The sequence below is a fragment of the Pipistrellus hanaki genome (genome assembly GCF_964339955.1).
Source record: "Pipistrellus hanaki genome assembly, chromosome: 1".
NCBI lineage: Eukaryota > Metazoa > Chordata > Mammalia > Chiroptera > Vespertilionidae > Pipistrellus > Pipistrellus hanaki.
This window is the reverse complement of record NC_140503.1, coordinates 28987580-29005152: the sequence shown is the minus strand read 5'-3', so window position 1 is coordinate 29005152 and position 17573 is coordinate 28987580. Positions and strand designations below refer to the sequence as shown.

The 17573-nt window shown below is 43.5% G+C and overlaps 1 protein-coding gene across 1 annotated transcript in view; it reads right to left on the bottom strand.

Annotated features, from left to right (window-relative positions):
* ESR2 (estrogen receptor 2) overlaps positions 1 to 12251 on the bottom strand; it is a 45866-nt gene extending 33615 nt beyond the window's left edge. The window contains exons 1-4 of the mRNA XM_084866785.1: positions 12212 to 12251; positions 11947 to 12098; positions 8608 to 8691; positions 7812 to 8123 (exon numbers count right to left, since the gene is read on the bottom strand). The gene's annotated coding sequence lies outside the window, so the exon portion shown is untranslated. The remainder of the gene's footprint in view (positions 1 to 7811; positions 8124 to 8607; positions 8692 to 11946; positions 12099 to 12211) is intronic.
* Positions 12252 to 17573: the final 5322 nt, after the last annotated feature.

Here is a 17573-nt window from a genome sequence, read left to right as displayed (position 1 = left end):
ATATTGTATCTTGACAACTTCATTTTAGTGCATTGTTTTTGCTACATGATCTCAGCATATCTTATATAAGCAAATATTTCACCAAAAAGCATTTAAAGCACATTAACAGCACAATTTAAACCATATACAATTTTAACAGTTGAAAGCAATATATTTAAAGTAACAGGTGTATGCCAGGACCGGTTTGGCTCAGTGGATAGAGCGTCGGCCTGTGGACTGAAAGGTCCCGGGTTCGATTCTGGTCAAGGGCATGTACCTTGGTTGTGGGCACATCCCCAGTGGGGGGTGTGCAAGAGGCAGCTGGTCGATGTTTCTCTCTCATCGACGTTTCAAACTCTCTGTCCCTCTCAATTCCTCTCTGTGTAAAATCAATAAAATATATATTTAAAAATAAATAAATAAATAAATAAAGTAACAGGTGTAGCAAATTGTATATATGGATAATAAAATGAAGGTAATATTTAAAATTTTTATTTCTTAAACTATTTTTTAAAAGGTATATTAAACAGGCTGGCATACCCAATTACATAAATAAAAAGTATATCCAAAAGTTAGTGTGATCATAATTTTGAGTATACTAACTTTCTTATACAAACTACTACTCAAGGTAAACTTATATATGAATAAAGTCAACACTCTCAATAATCAAATGAAGACTAAATTATAGCCCTAATTGGTTTGGCTCAGTGGATAGAGCAACGGCCTGTGGACTGAAAGATCCCAGGTTTGATTCCGGTCACGGGCATGTACCTTGGTTTTGGGCCCATCCCCAGTAGGAGGTGTGTAAGAGGCAGCTGATCAATGTTTCTCTCTCATTGATGTTTCTAGCTCTCTATCCCTCTCCCTTCCTCTCTGTAAAAAAAAAAAAAAAAAAAAAAAAAAAAAATTAAAAAAAATATATATATATACATATATATTTTTTTAAAGACTAAATTATATTCAGGAAATTATGAAGCAGGAAAGCAGTGAATTTTAGAATAACAATTTCAACAGGAGACTTCAAATTAATACTCAATTAGCCCTGGCCTGTGGCTCAGTTGGTTGGAGCATTGTCCTATACACCAAAAAGTTGGGGTTTCAATTCCCAGTCAGAGCCCCTAATAGCACATATCTAGGTTGCAGGTTCAATCCCCAGTCAGGGCATATAAGAGGCAACTAATCAATCAATATCTCTCTCTCTCTCTCTCTCTCTCTCTCTCTCTCTCTCTCTCTTTCTCACTCTCTCAAATCAATTAACATATCCTCAGGTGAGAATTAAAGAAATTAATAATTAATGAAAAATAAATTAAACAGATTAAACAAAACAAAGAATTTGGTCAATGATAGTATTACTGAATTTGATGTTGTCTCAACTTTACATTGCCCAAAGAAACATATGGAGCATTTTAGCATAAGTATTTCAGCAAAGACAAAGACTACAAACAACTTCTATATTTTCCTTTCATGAGGCCACTTAAAACATTAAGCTTCTACTGACACAAAGTGATAAATAGTAGCATGGAAATTCACGAACTTGAAATAACACTTCCCTTTACCTAGCTGGAAAATGATCACACAATTTAAAATGAATATGACATCTCTCTCAGAAGCAGAGAATCAATCTCATCACTCATTTTCACCTATTAGTGAAATTTTCATTCTCGGCCCAGAAATGCTGAAATGACCTGTGAGACACACACCACCAAATGGTAAATGCCAAGATTCATCCGAGCAATCAATCACGTGCCACAGTGACACTGCTTAGAAAATTTGGATTTTATATAAGTACTCCAATCAACCTCTCTAGAATTTCCACACAGCCCTGTTCCATGATAATTTATCTGAGAGAACTGTTTGCTGGACAGTAATTAAAAAACTGTATGTTGTTTTTTAGCTGGACATATTTTAGATGTACCCAGATTTATGTGACAATTCAGTGGAATCTTGGGTAATTAGTAACTTGGTAGCCAGTGAAGAAAAGATTTTCTTCTTAAGCAAAGACTCAGTAAGGGGTGATGAACTGAAATCAGTGCAGTAGACCTGGGAGACAGGAGGATAGCAAAAGAGAAATCTTCCCCTCTGAAGGTCTAAACAAGTGAAAGTGAATTTTTTTAAAACCTGTGTGGTCATTTATGAGTAAGTAGTCCTAATCTAAAACAGAGATATAAACTGCCTGAAGAAAAAAACTGCCAAAAAATCAAATTTCTTCAACATTATAGGACAGGATTTCCCCCCCTCCCACTTGTTTGAACACCCAAGCATTGCCTCGGGGACTACAATACCTGGTACAACAGGGGAAATAGTCTCTAAACAGTTTCACTGTTGGGCCTGGCAGGCATGGAATTTCTCCTGGGCAACAAAGGAACAAGAACCAGAACATCCCAATTCTATGAATTAGCCATTTCTTTGCATATCAGTTTTCTTAAATTAGTCATCATAGCCTAAAATAGTTGGCCCATATCCTTTGTGACCCTGTCTTCTGTCCAGAATTCCCTCTCCACTGGCCCAGCACACACACCTGTGTTGAACCCCCTCGGGTCATAGCTGCATTCAGCGGCAAATTTTTTTGTATACATGGGATTATATATATAGTGTTCTATTCATATACTGACTGGGAAACACATTATAGCTCTTTAAATGAAATTTTTTAAAATTCCAACTACTGACAGTGATTCCTTGAAGAAAAACGCAGGCCTTTCGACAGAAAGACTAGACTGGTTTTGTCAAAGTACCTATCAAATCTAGTGAAAGACTAAAGAAGCAATCACCGCCAGGCCTGCTTTTTGGCTCAATGGACAGAGCAATATGTGGGGTCCCAGCTCTGCCTGAAAGCCAGGTGACCTCAGACGAATCATGGAAACTCCTGAACTTCCATTCCCTTGTCTTCCTCAGCAGCAACGGGACCAACTAGGGGCTGCACCTTGCCACAGTGCTTGCAGAGGAAATGAAGTGATGGATGTGAATGCATTCCAAAAGGTATAAGGGATCGTTACATATCCAAGAGGATGAAGTCAATCTACTGCCATGCCACTGGAGAGGCCTGAGTCTGAGGCAGAATGTCTAGATAGTTTAGGTTAAAATGCCTTTATGGCCACCTTGAACATTTTTGCCTCCGATTTTTCTTAACTTCTACTTTACAATCCATCACCACCAGTCCAAAAAGCTGGGCCAGTGGCAGCCTGTCAGCACTGTGTGGAGCATCAAATGCCACATTCTGCTTATGCTATATTCTCAAGCCCATCTATCACACCTGCCCAAGCATTCAGTTCAAACACCCCATATCTGTGCATCCCACAGAAGTCATAAATTCACACTCAACAAAGCAGACACTAGAAAGAGTTTCATGGAAAAGATACAAAATATTTCTTAAGTGTCAAGCATCCTTGATTTGTATATTATGGGCTTGTCTGCCAACCATGCTGAAAGTGTCTCTTTTCCAAAGCAAAATATTAATACTCTCAATCAATTTAATATTAATTAGGAAAAAAAAAACACTCCAAAATCACCATAGAACTGATTGTTAATAACTGATTCATATGCAACTCTTAAGAACATATATCTTCCAAAATGAGAAAAATATAATTCCCTTAGTAGCTCATTGGCCCTCCCTTAGTGGGATGGGAAACAGACTTTTGAACAGGGGAAGGGCTCTGGCTCGGGGTTATCACATGCTAAGACAGGAGTATCGAGAAAGAGCCCATCAATCTTCTCTCTTCAGCGATTCTTCCTGATACTTATAGTCAGAGACAATGTTCTACTCTGAGAAAACTAAACCTTAGTCAAATATTCACTTGAAGCAGGATGGGAAAGAGCTGTGGGTGAAGAAATTCAGAGGACATAACCAAAGCAGAAGCTAATCTGAAAACATCCAACTCCCCTCCCATCCTGGTGAGACAGAACGTAAAACATTCACCAACAAAAGGTTACAGTCCTGCTTTCGGAAAACAGATAATCCAGTAATCTGTCTTTCCCAGGTGACCCTCACTCTCCTGTCCATTGAAAAGCACACCCACACAAAGATTTCCTACTCTAAAGGCTCTTAATTATCAAGAGCTGTAACAGTTTCAGTTACAAATCGCAACTATCCAGTTTGCTGGTGTCTCATAAACTTGCCTCTCTGCATATCCTCGTTACTGCCTCTGTAGTTCTCTGAAAGGTATTTTAAATGCAGCTCTTGTTTTTCATAGCATAAAGGAAAAAAAAAAAAAAAGACATCATCTGACAAATCTTTATAGGGAGTTACTAGCAATAATGGGCTCCTGTTTACTAAGCTGAATAATGTATTAAACCGTAAAAAATATTAGTCTGCAAAAGATTTTGCATCTATGTCCTGCAGAAAAATATAGATTTCAAAGCATGAACACAGAAATGAAGAAATCCTGACATCTACAAGTAAATTGGACACAGACAATAGCTCCTGTAAAGGAGAGTATTTTAACTTAAGCAGGCACAATCACTCTACCTTTTATTTTAAATGTCTACAAATTTTCATTTTTCAATCACTTTGTTGTTCTTCACTATTTGATAATATCTAATTTCAGGTAACATTTAATCTCAAGTATAATAAAAGCATCTCTTAGATGCCACAACTATAAAGGAACAATATATTACATTAATATTACATAAATAATAAATAAATGTTAAATGGTTTGTATTTTAGTTTGAGATAACTAATGATATACACCATAATCAAAGACTTTAACCACAATGGAATCTAAACTTGTTAAGAATTCAATGTAGCCCTAGCCAGTTTGGCTCAGTAGATAGCGCATATCAGCCTGAGGGCTGAAAGGCCCCAAGTTCAATCCTGGTCAAGGGTACAGCCCAGGCTGTGGGCTTGATTCCCCGTGGGGTACATACAGGAGGCAGCCAATCAGATTCTCCCACATCATTGATGTTTCTATCTCTCTCTCTCTTCCTTCCTCTCTGAAATCAATAAAAATATTTTTTAAAAGAATTCAATCTATTAGCTCAATATGAAGTTAACACTTAGTCCAAGTCTCCAGTTTCCTATTTATAAAAGTTTTGTCTTTGACTCAATTTACACAGGAGTAAAACAAAATACCACAATCTGACTCACCCCCTCGCCCCCCCCCTCCCCCCACACACACACACACAAAGTGGGGAGGGAGGAAGACCATTACTTCTAAGTGAAAACATACTGAAGTGCAAAACTATGAAATCAGCGGACATCAGTGAGTTCCGGGGGCTAAGGGTGGGTGGCAAGGGTTGGTTACAAAGGCTCAGAGGCAACTTTTGGAGGATGGGGGTGATGGAACTGTTCTCTGTCTGGATGATGGAAGTGGTTATATGACTGCATGCAACTGTCAGAATTCATAGAATGGGATAGCTAGAGAGGCTAGATTTTACTGTATGTAAATTATACTGCAATAAGCCTGCCTTTTAAAAAATGATATTATGTCTAAAACAATGTGCTAGGCACTGAATTATGAAGTCTAACATTCAAATGCATACATATTCCTAAGGCTTCTAGATGTAATTACCAAAAGTTACCAGTAAATGACTCAGATTCAGCCTTCAGTATTCTATACAATTATTTTAGTATCTATTTATAGATATATAAAATGACTTAGAACATGAACTAAAATTATCACAATATGTATTTTGAATCATTACCTGTTGGATACACATTTATAGAAAATTGCAGTCTTATTCTTTAAAATGGACAGACATCAATATCTATTAAATGCTAATTTTGAGAAGTGTAAAAGGTGATTAGATTCATTGAAGCTCCTAAAAACCATTATGATATTTGTCCTAAATACGTTTTTAATTGGTTGCAGAGACTATGTGTATCTTAAATATTACAGGAAAGCTGGCTGCTTTTAAAGTACGCATTTACAGTAATTCAACAACAAAAATGCTTTAACATAAAATGGAATCCTGAAGTTTCTGCTTTACCACCTATTGATAAACAGATCCTTTCATTTTCCCTCTCCTAGAATGTATGCAGAAACATACTGATTTTCTGCAGGAAAACAGAAGTCAAAGAATGTGTGCAATATTACTTTCTACAAATGCTCTTAGCACAAGCATTTCTCTTCACATGTTCACTATTTAAACAAACATCCTTACACACACAAAGGAATATAGCCAGTGAGTTTAGAAACTTATAACAAAAGTGAAAATTCCTAATGGAATGCCCATGTAAATTCTAGAAATCTAACAAAATAAGACAAAACCCTTCTTCCAAAGATTGTATGCCACAAAGTTACCTCTTTAAAAAGCAGGTAAAATTGAATCAAATTTATTTTCCGAAGTAAAAACCCTCTCAAATCCAAAATTCTGTTTTCCACAAAAGTAGTAGTCCCTTGACTTACTTTTATACTTCCAATATGAATTAGGCACGAATAGTAACACAAAGGATTAAGAAGCAACGGTTGGGTTCTTCAGTAGATAAAACATCCCAGAATTTAACCTCCCTCAGTCAGCCCAGAAATCAAATCTACTTTCCCATAAGACAAAAAGGAATGCCAGTTAGTGCATTTAAAATACCGGTCACCTGACCGATGCAGGTAATCTTCCCAGGCCCACAAAACTCCAGCTGAAGGGCCCTGTTCAACTTTCCTGGCGCCAACAGTTCACCACTCGCGGGAAATCCACGAGAAAAGACGAATGTTTTCTTTTTTAAAAAGACATGTATTATCTGCACAATCAACCCAGAGCTTACAGGCACAAGCTAATTAAATAAGTTAACTCGCCGACGTCTGGGAAGAAATATTTAGCCAGAGCATGAAATTTCTGTTCCCAGTTTTCAAGACAGTTGGGCTGGGAAGGGAAGGTATCTTCTAATCTCAATAGTACAGGTTTCCCACTGCAGGATTTCAAGCAGAAAATCAGACATTTAAATCACACCTTCAGCGAAGGGGCACCTACCTTACTGGCCTAGCCATCTCTAAAATGCGGACACCTGCTTTCCGCGAGTAGTTCTTGTCCCCGCACCTACAGGCAGCCACCAGCTGCAGAGTGAGCGAGCGCACCTCGCGCGGTGCAGACCCCGAACCTTGGGAAGCCGGTCACAGCCCAGGGGGTCCCGCTCCCGCCGCCTCCCCTCCGCCCAGCAAGTTTCCGTAGGCGGCTCCCGCGGCAGGAGCGGGGATCGGGTATCAAAGGGTCCAGCAGCCGGAGACGCTGCTAGGAACACGAACAACCTAACCAGAGCCGCCTCCTCCTTTTAAAGACCACGGAGAGGTGGGCGGAGGGGACTCCAGGAGCCCACGTGACCGCCGAGCGGGTGGCCGGGAGATCTCCGGAGGACCCGGACTCCGCGGCTCAGGACCCACGCGCACCTGGGGAGGGGGGCGCGGGAGAAGGCTCGCGGTCACCTGCAGGGGTAGCAACGCCCAGATGGCGCCACTCGCCCTGTCTCGCATTTAGGGAGTCTGAGGCGGGGCCTGGAAAAGTACATTTCTAACCAGGTCCCGGGTGATGCTGAAACTGATGCTGCGGGTCTGGGGACCACACTTGGAGGATCTAGACCCTGACCCACGTGGCCTGGGAGGTGTAGGATTCTCCGATCTCATTAACTACGGAAGTCTGACTAAGGATCTAGTGGTTGACCCTGAGAGGCTTTGGGCTAGCCCAGCCCCCAGCAGCACGAGACGCCCCGTGCCCCTGAGAGGCAAAGCCGCTCGGCCACGGTCGGGAGGGGACGCGTGTGTGTGTGTGTGTGTGTGTGTGTGTGTGTGTGTGTGTGTGTGTGTGTGGCAGGGGGCCGGGGGGGGGGGGGGGTATGGGTTCTCAGCTCTCAGGGACTGGCTGGGGGGCCTTTCGCCTTAGATCAAAGATCCCAGGAACATCCTCAAACTCACCTCCTATCAGGAAGCGCCCGCGAATAATCTGTGCCCGCTCTGCGCCCCTCTTCTCTGGCTGCGCCCCTCTTCTCTGGCTGCGCCCCTCTTCTCTGGCTGAGCCCCTCTCCTCTGGCTGCGCCCCTCTCCTCTGGCTACGCCTCTGTCAAGCTCACTTCCAGGCGAGCGTCCCCTGGTGGCAGCTCCAGTCCCCCCAACTCTGCGCGGTTCCCAGACGCTCCTCGTCTGCTGGGCAGTCGTCCCTCCTTCCGTCCTCAGTGTGTAGGCGAGGACTGCACTATCGCTACCGAGAAACAACTGGCTTGAGCACAGCTGATGATGGCAAAAATGAAGAGGGAAGTAGCAGATGTCCCATAGGCCACCTCTAGTGAGCTTTCAGTTTCCAGGAGTGGTCCACAGGTGGTGGAAACAGGCTCCAAATGTGGAGAGCCACCCACTTTATTTTTTTTTTCAAAATACATTTTTATTGACTTTTTACAGAGAGGAAGGGTGAGGGATAGAGAGTTACAAACATCGGTAAGAGAGAAACATTGATCAGATTCCAGATTCGAACAGGGACCTTTCACTCCACAGCCTGATGCTCTATCCACTGAGGCAAGCCACCCACTTTATAAACAAGGTAACAAAAGTCTCTACTCCGCCCAACTCTGATTTTCATTAAAGCCAGGACTCCTGGACTCTCAAGTTGTAAGGCAGAGTTTCCTGATCCGTGAGGCAGATGGATTAGTTTGGACATGAAATAGAGTTAGCCGACCAGATCCACCCTGGGAAGAACTGTAGAGGACAAGATGCTTACCTTTGCCAGTCTCAGCCTCCCTGCTCCCTCTCCTGGGTGTCTCTCCAGGTACCTGGTACCCATATGCTCCTTCCTTCTTTCCACCTTAGGGAGAAAAATCTTAAATAATTGTTTAAAAGATCTTCTCCCTCTCTCTCTAAAAAAAAAGAAAAATCTATTTAAAAACCACACACACACACACACACACACACACTTAGTATTGGTGAGGATTAAAAAACAACAGCCCTGCAACAAATGGCTAGAGGAATGCAGTGCTATAGAATGGCTTTGGGTTGGCACTCTCTCTCTTCTGAGGACTACTGAGAAGATCTAGGTCCTGGAGTGCTCTTACCCACTCTAGAGTGTAACAGCACCAGGCTCGTTCTTCATATGATGTGGCTATAAATTAGTCTGTTTTAAATAAAATCTAGAGATGAAACCCTAAATTTATGGAATTAATAAAAGAGAAGGGAAAGACTTGTTGAACCTTCAATAACATCATCTTTATTTTGTGACGATGAATGAGAAAGGTGAGATTACTAAGGTGATATGTCAGGTTATCCTAGCTGCTCATAAATTAGGGTTCATAAAATAGAATTTGACATTTGAAAGTTTAATTTGGGTAGGGCTCTTCAGGATCATGTGTTTTGTGGAATTAAAAATGGACCTAATATTTATGCATCTTTACAGCCCAGGCACCACAGTAGGCGGGCTTGCACAGGTTGGTTCATTTTTATTTCATTTAATCCTCATAACTTCCCTGTATGGCTGTCCCTGCTTTATAGATAGGGAAACTGAGGCTCAGAATGATGACATTTATTTTGTAAGGTCACCGTTATGGATGTGGCAAAGTGAAAATTCTAAAAGAGTTCTTGCTTTCTCCACTGTTACCCTGTGATGCTTTTGTTATTTGTTGTGTTAAACTGAGCATGTTTGTCCTGAAGGGCCCTGGTCTTGCTGAATGAAATTGTGGGAAGCCCTTGCCTAGCCATGACCACCTGTGAGCATATTTACATAACTTTATTCTTTATTGACATATGTTTGACTGGAGCCCTTAGTAAGGTGACCAAGGGCATAAGCAGCAAGGTAGACCTAACCTGATACCTGGGCACCCAGACCACAGGACAAGGTTACTCTGACCTGCGGCTGAAATGAACCACCTGCCAGCCAGAGTGGGCAGCCAACTCCTTGTAAGTCCCCTCCTTTGCCTCAGTCCTTGGTCTCTGACATTTGCAAGCGTTCACGTAAACGCTTAGTCCTGCCTAGTGCTCCCTGAAGTTACTAAAATTCTACCCGGATCTCTTCACACCTTTGAGTTTCTAATTTTCTATCTATTTTAAACCAAACAACATGAAGAATATAAGTTCCTGTCTTCAGTTGGCTTTATCCAACTCTAATAGAAGCAATTCTCTCTTAAGCAAGAAAAGAAAATAGCCCCTGGAGGGCACTGGCATGAATGTGAACACCAGTTGAGAAAGAAAATGTTTTAAAAAACTGTTAGAAATGGTCGCAAATTGTAACATGCAATTTCACAAATGACTCAAATGCAATACTGGAAATGCAGCATCCTTACTGTTCTGGCACAGAATAAGATAATATTAATAACAGATCAGGCAGTGTAACATTCCCAGAAATTAGATCAAAAAGAAAATAGCATATAGACAGACATGGCTTACGAGGCCACAGATTCTAATCATATCGTCTGATTCCATGGAGTTTAGAATTTTAAAAAAACTGACTAAACTTTTTCTACTTCTTATAAATATATTTAACATTTTTTTTTTCAGCTTCTTTGTTCCTATCATGGAAGGTTACTATTAGAAATGTCTCTTTAGACCCAAATCAACTAACATATTATAATACGTATTGATTGCATTTAATGGTTCTTAGGAAAATACAGACCCTAGCTTTTGTGTACAGAGAGAAGGCGCTTCTTTCACATATATTTTCACTTGACCTGATGAGCTTAACCAAAGAAAGGAATGGTGTTCTACATTATTGAATCCCCTCCTTTACTGGGAATTACAGCCAGAAAATAAACTGCAAGTAGTTCAGACTGCTTCTGAGGGGTTGCCAATGATGTCCAATACACAGGCTCCCTTGCACCTTCCCCTTTTTTTCTCTTTACATCTCTGTCCAGACAGTTTTGCTCACTGATCTCTCCATAGTGCCTTACAAAGAGAACTGCCACCGTAGGAGGACATTGGTTTATAGTTAACAAAGCACTTAATTGGCTAGGTCATGATTCATTTCCATACCCGCTCTGTGACCATTTTATCCCCGTTTTACAGGTAAGGAAACGTGAGTGAGTGCTTCAGATGTACACTGAGAGGAACCCAGGTCAGGTCACCTGACTCATGTAGATCCATACGTGCCTCCTGAGAAAGATTCCTTCCCTGTGCTTCTAGGGAGCACTGGGGTCTCTAATTGCCTGCCATATTGCTACTGCTAGTATCTGTAGGTTTGACCCCATCCCTCCCTCTGCCTTTCTCACCCTATCTTGGTTTAAAATACCATTCAAGGGAGCAAATTATTGACAGCACTTTAGTTTTTTTTACCCTAAAATTATTCTCACACACACACATACACAGACACACACACAAATAATAATTTTCACGTGACATCACATTAGTTCTTCCATAGAAAACTCTCCTTTGACAACAATTCTTGCCCTCATGCATTTATCTCTTCTTGAGGGTGCCACCTTACTGCTTTACATCCCTACCTGAGACAAGAGAATAGGAAGGCGCTCACTCTCAGGTGATGACGGGGGGGGGGGGGGGGGGGGGGGGGGGGGGGCGGGGATAGCCACACTTACTCAGCAATTGCTTATAAATCCTTTCTCTGCACTGTTTCATTTCATCCTCAAAACAATCTCTCGGGGTAGGTACTATTTATGTCCTCATCACACAACTAGTTGCTCAACATCACATAGCTAGTACGTAGCAAAAGGTTCAAACCAGACCTGTTTCACCCTAAGGCCATTCTCTCTGAACTGCTGATCTCTCTAAGGCTTTATACTCTAGTTGAGGAGAAAAGACAAACGCCTAAGAAATTATCTACAAAGGTAGTGGGTTCAATCTCTGTCAGGGCACATATAAGAAGCAACCAATGGATGTGTCAATAAGTGGAGCAACAAGTCTCTCTCTAGCCTCCCTCTCCCTTCCTTTATCTCTTTTTCTAAAAGTCAGTAAATAAAAACTTTTTAAAAAGAGAAATGACTTAAATACCTGCTACAAATGATAAGTGAGAAATGAATGGTGGAGATGGGGAGGTTTGTGGACATTCAGAGGAAGAGAAGTCACTTCCCTACCGGTTTGGATTCCTTTTAGCGACTTACATTAACCCAGAGCTCCTAACCTGAGCTGACCACACTTCAGACAGGAGGGTGCTGGTCTCCCCTGGGGTCTCCTCTGAATCCGATAGTGTCCAGGCCAGCCTTGCATCCTTCCCCCAGAATCCCTCATTCTTCCACTCCGGCCTCTGGAAGCTGCATTCAGGGCACTGGACTTCTACAGATGGGACGGAGAACAGGAAAGCACCAGGCCAGAAGCACCCACGGCAGAATGGAGCCAAGGCTTGGAGTCAATGGAGCCCAGGTTGGGTTTTCAGCCCAACTACTTACCAACTATGTATCCTTGAACACTTTCCTAGCCTCTTTGATCTTCCTCTGTAGAGCAGGAAGAACATAAAAATCTAATTTATATGATGATTGTGAGAATGAAAAGAAAGGATGAGTTGTAAAATGCCTGACACCTGGTAAATTCTCAATAAAGTAGCTTAAAAACAATCCAGAAGCTCTGGCCGGTTTGGCTCAGTGTATGGAGCATCAGCCTGCAAACTGAAAGGTCCTAGATTTGATTCTGATGGAGGGCACATGCCCAGGTTGTAGGCTCAATTCCCAGTGGGGAACATGCAGGAGGCAGCCAATCAATGATTCTCTCTCACCATTGATTTCTATCTCTCTCTCCTTCTCCCTTCCTTGCTAAAATCAATAAAAATGTATATTAAAAAAAACAACAACCCAGAAGTCCTTGGAACAAAAGTCTTCACAGATGCAAGGAGGACTTGGCCTAGGAGGGCAAGGAGCAGGTTTCTTATTTAAAACTAGAGGCCCGGTGCACAAAATTTTTGCACTGTGGGGGGGGGTGGTGGTGGAGAGACTGAGGAGAGGGGTCTCTCAGCCCAGCCTGCACCCTCTCACAGTCCAAGAGCCCTCAGGGGATGTCCTACTGATGGGAGTCAGATATCCTTAGCGCTGCCACGGAGGGCTTCTGGCTCAGGGCTTCAAGCTGAGCGGCACTCCCCCCGTGGGAGCACACTGACCACCAGGAGGCAGCTCCTGAGTTGAGCATCTGCCCCCTGGTGGTCAATGCACATCATAGCAACCAGTCGTTCTGCCATTCAGCTGATTTGCATATTAGCTTTTTATTATATAGGATGTTTGGGGTTTCCTCCAAGGGTGGAGGAGGTAGTAGGGAAATTAGGCCTACCTCGAGTTAGTCCTAGAACTCTGTATACATCTCTTCAGGCAGGCCCAACTGGGAGTTAGAGAAAGACCCACTGACACATGGTCCAATTATAAGACTAATTTAGAGCAGTGTTTCCCCACATTCCTGGATAATAAGAATCACCTTGGTCACTGTTTAAAATACAGATTAAAAGGATTCTCCTCCTTAGCAGGCTCTGAGCCAGGAGCTCTGGGGTAGGTCCTAAAAATGTACGTTTTCCACAAGACACTGGGTGATTTCATGATCAGGGAAGTTTGGGAAATATTGCTTTAAGTGTTCAAAGTGCTGCCTGGTCAGGTGCGTCAGTTGGTTGGAGCATCTTCCCATTTCCACAAAAGGTTGTGGGTTCAAATCCTGCTCAGGACACATACCTTGATTGGGGTATGTATGAGAGGCAACTGATTGACTTTTCTCTCTCACATTGATGTTTCTCTCTCTCTCTAGAAATAGAGAACAGTATCCTCATAAGGGTTTAGGTACAATGAAGCCATCTTGTGGACATTCTGAAAACAGCACCCAATAATAAATTCTAGGATTCTGGAAAGAAAACTCAATAGCGCTCTCTTGTGAGCATTTTGAGAATAGCGCCCTAGAAATTTCTTCTAGCAGTCTGGATATAAAACCCAAATTACAATCATTTTTTTTTCCTTTCACCTCAGTTTGTTTATTGCCAATTGATTATCGTTTTTTTCATATTTTATTGATTTTTTTTGCCCCCTCCCTCCCTCCCACATATCCCCTCCCTCCCCAGAGTTTTATGTCCATTGGTTGTACTTATATGCATGTATACAAGTCCTTCGGTTGATCTATTGAGGGTGCTCACCCTTGCAGGGACTTGTGATAGTGCCCCTTGTGGACATTCTGAGAACAGCACCCCAATAAGGGATTAAGCACAATAGCGTCCCTTTTTTTTAATTTTTATTTTTTTATTTTTTTAATATATTTTATTGATTTTTTACAGAGAGGAAGGGAGAGGGATAGAGAGCTAGAAACGTCAATGAGAGAGAAACATCGACCAGCTGCCTCCTGCACACCCCCTGCCGGGGATGTGCCCGCAACCAATGTACATGCCCTTGGCCGGAATCAAACCTGGGACCTTTCAGTCCGCAGACTGACGCTCTACCACTGAGCCAAACCGGTTTCGGCTTAAAATTTTTATTTTGAGAGTATTACAGATGTCACCCCTCGCCCCAACACTGTCTCCTTCCACCTGGTTTTCAACCAGCCCCAGGCCTTAGGTAAGATCTTTAATCTCTTCCCGCTCCCTTGCCCCCTTCTCTCTGAGATTCCTTAGTCTGCTCCATGCTTCCATGTTTCTGATTCTATTTTATTCACGTTTATTTTGTTCTTTAGATTTCTTTATTTTTATTTTTAGATTCAGTTGTTGATAGCTATGTATTTGCTGCCATTTTATTGTTCATATATTTTATTTCTCCTCCTCCTCCTATTTTATTTTTTTAAATATATTTTATTGATTTTTTACAGAGAGGAAGGGAGAGGGATAGAGAGCTAGAAACATCGATGAGAGAGAAACATTGACCAGCTGCCTCTTACACACCCCCTACTGGGGATGTGCCCACAACCAATGCACATGACCTTGACCAGAATCGAACCTGGGACCCTTCAGTCCGCAGCCAAACCAGTTTCGGCCTCCTTCTCTTTTTTAAAGAATACCCATCAACATTTCATGTAATACTGGTTTGGTGGTGATGAATTCCTTTAGCTTTTAGTTTTTTGTTTTTTTTTACTTTTTATTTTTTTAAAATGTCTCTATTAAGGTATCACATATTTGTCCTCATCCCCCATTCCCATCCCACACCCCTCCCCACCCATGCCCCCACCCCCCTGTTGTCCTTGACCACTGGTTAGGCTCATATGTATGCACACAAGTCCTTTGGTTAATCTAGCTTTTTCTTCTTACCTTTTCTTTTATTAACAAATCTTAATTGTTCAGATTATTACAACTGTTCCTCTTTTTTTCTTCCCATAGCTCCCCTCCACCCAGTTCCCACCCCACCCCCCACTGTCCTCATCCATAGGTGTATGATTTTTGTCCAGTCTCTTCCCACACTCCCCACTCCCCTTTCCCCCTGAGAAGTGTCAGTTCACTCCCTTTCTACGCTTGTGATTCTATTATATTCACCAGCTTATTCTGTTTATCAGATTTTTATTCACTTGATTTTTAAATTCACTTGTTGATAGATATGTATTTGTTGTTCATAATTTTTATCTTTACCTTTTTCTTCTTCTTCCTGTACTTAAAGAATACCTTTCAGCATTTCATATAATACTTGGTTTGGTGGTGGTGAATTCCTTTAGCTTTTTCTTATCTGTGAAGCTCTTCATCTGCCCTTCAATTCTGAATGATAGCCATCAATTGGACCCCCTAAGGAACAGTTTATAAAAGCAATCTAGATACCTGGTCAAGTTCAAATGATCCTGAATATCTTAAGAACTACAGTGGGATGGCCACTTGTATTCTGAGCGCAGTAAGAAACTCGTCAGGTTTCTCCACCAGAGAAAGCAAATTCATTCGCTGGGAAATTTGGACTAATCTTCACCAATAGCCCAGCTACCTGGGGTCCTCCGAGTCCTGCTCCCCAATCTCCCGCGTTCTCCAGAGCGGACGCCTACGGGAGGCCTAGCCCGCCCTTCGTGTCCATTCTCTCCCCCCTCTCCTCCCCAGATCTGCGCGGGGACCTGACACCGTGGAGCCCCACTGGCAAAGCTGACGGCCCTCCCTCCGCGCTGGCCGACCCCGCGGCTGCCCCAACACGGAGGCAGGACCTAAAACAGCGGGCGGGGCTTCGCCTTGGCCCAGCCTCAGTCCCCTGAGACCTTAAAGTTGCGGGCGCCTCCCAGACCCTCCGACTCCGCTTTGGGATGGGGGCCCCAACCCGTTTGCCGGCGCCGAGGAGCGAGAACGCCAGAAGCCGACCCCACTCCACAGGCTTAACCTCGAGGGCAAGCCCGGCGCCGCACCACGCTCTCCGGCCAAGAAGCCCTGCGCCCGCAGCCCTGGGCTGGTCCGGACCCGCCTCACTGTCCGTGTGTTTCCCCGAGAGACCACCTCTTCTGCTTCGCTCCCGCCCCCGATAGGCTGGAATGGAGGCCCCACCTCCTCTTTAGCGGGTTCCCGCCCCGCACGAAGACCCGACCTGAAACGACTCCTCCCACCAGCCAGTCATCGCCGCCAGCCAGTCATGGAGCGCTACTCGGCGTCGTCTTCGCCCACTTCCGCCTCTGGAGCCGCCCGGCCACGCCCCCAGGACGGAGCCGCGCTGGCCCCGCCCGCGCAGGCGCAGCTAGGTCAGGAGCGCGCATGCGCAGGAGCGCGGACTTCCCTTCCCGGGCGGGGTGAGCGCTGGATGTGGGACGGGCTGACTCGCATGTGTGGGAGGAGTCGCGTCTACCGTTGGGCTGCGTTGACTGTGAAATCCCGAGTGGGAGTCGGGCGCAGGAAGCACCTGCACCTGTCATGCTCGAACGGCCCCTCCCTCGCTGACGTGGACACCTCCAGAAATGTAGGAATATTTATTTTGTCAGCCACAAAGTTTGTGATACTTCGTTACCGAAGGAGCAGGAAACGAATACATTGTCTGTTTTCCAAAGTAAATTTACCAAAATACACACAAATGGAGCTTTGAAAAAAGTATGCAGACTCCAGCCTCACACCACACTAACTGAACTGTAACCTCTGGATAGGCTCAGAAAAAGGAGTTAAGTTCATTAGGTGAGTCTGACACGTCCTGGAGGCTGAGAACCACTTGCCCACTAGTAAATCTAGATCCAGATCCCATCATGGAAGAACAGTGTGGCAGTGATTTGGACACAGCACTGAAAGCAGTTCTGGTAAAGATTGTTCCAGGTACCGGAAGGGTCCCTCTCCCTCCTCTGTTCAGAGCTAACATAACCAACCTTTTATTCTGCTGTGATTGAAGAATCAGTTTATACTAATACAGTTCACAAAGAACCATTAAGACTGAAGCTTCTCTCTACTTACAGAATATTTTTCTTTAATATGCTACTAAAGTGGCTCTTTCAGAAACTGCCACACCTTGGCTCCTTGACCTTCATGGAGATCTTGCTCCTAGGAGTTGGCAGGACTCCTGGTTCCTCAGAGAAGAGCAGCTCTGGAACGTGGGCGACAGTCTGCCTGGCTCATGGGATCGTGCAGTCTTTGCAATCCTTGTGCTGAGGCTGCAGCAGGCAGCTGACCCTTGGGGAGTCCTGAACAAGAAGGTAGTTGAGCAAGCTGGGCTACAGGTGGAGGTTCTGGGCAGGGTCCCCTCATGCCAACCCAATGATATTCTTGAAAGGTAAGTGAGCTTGGGATTTCTTAGTAGTGATACCACCAACTGCTGGGCCTCTACTTGATGACCAATTTAAAAGTCCTGAGAAGCCCTGTGCAGTTTCCATCACAAAACTATGTCATCAAAATGAATGAAGAGCAATCCAATGTTGAAACTGTAAACT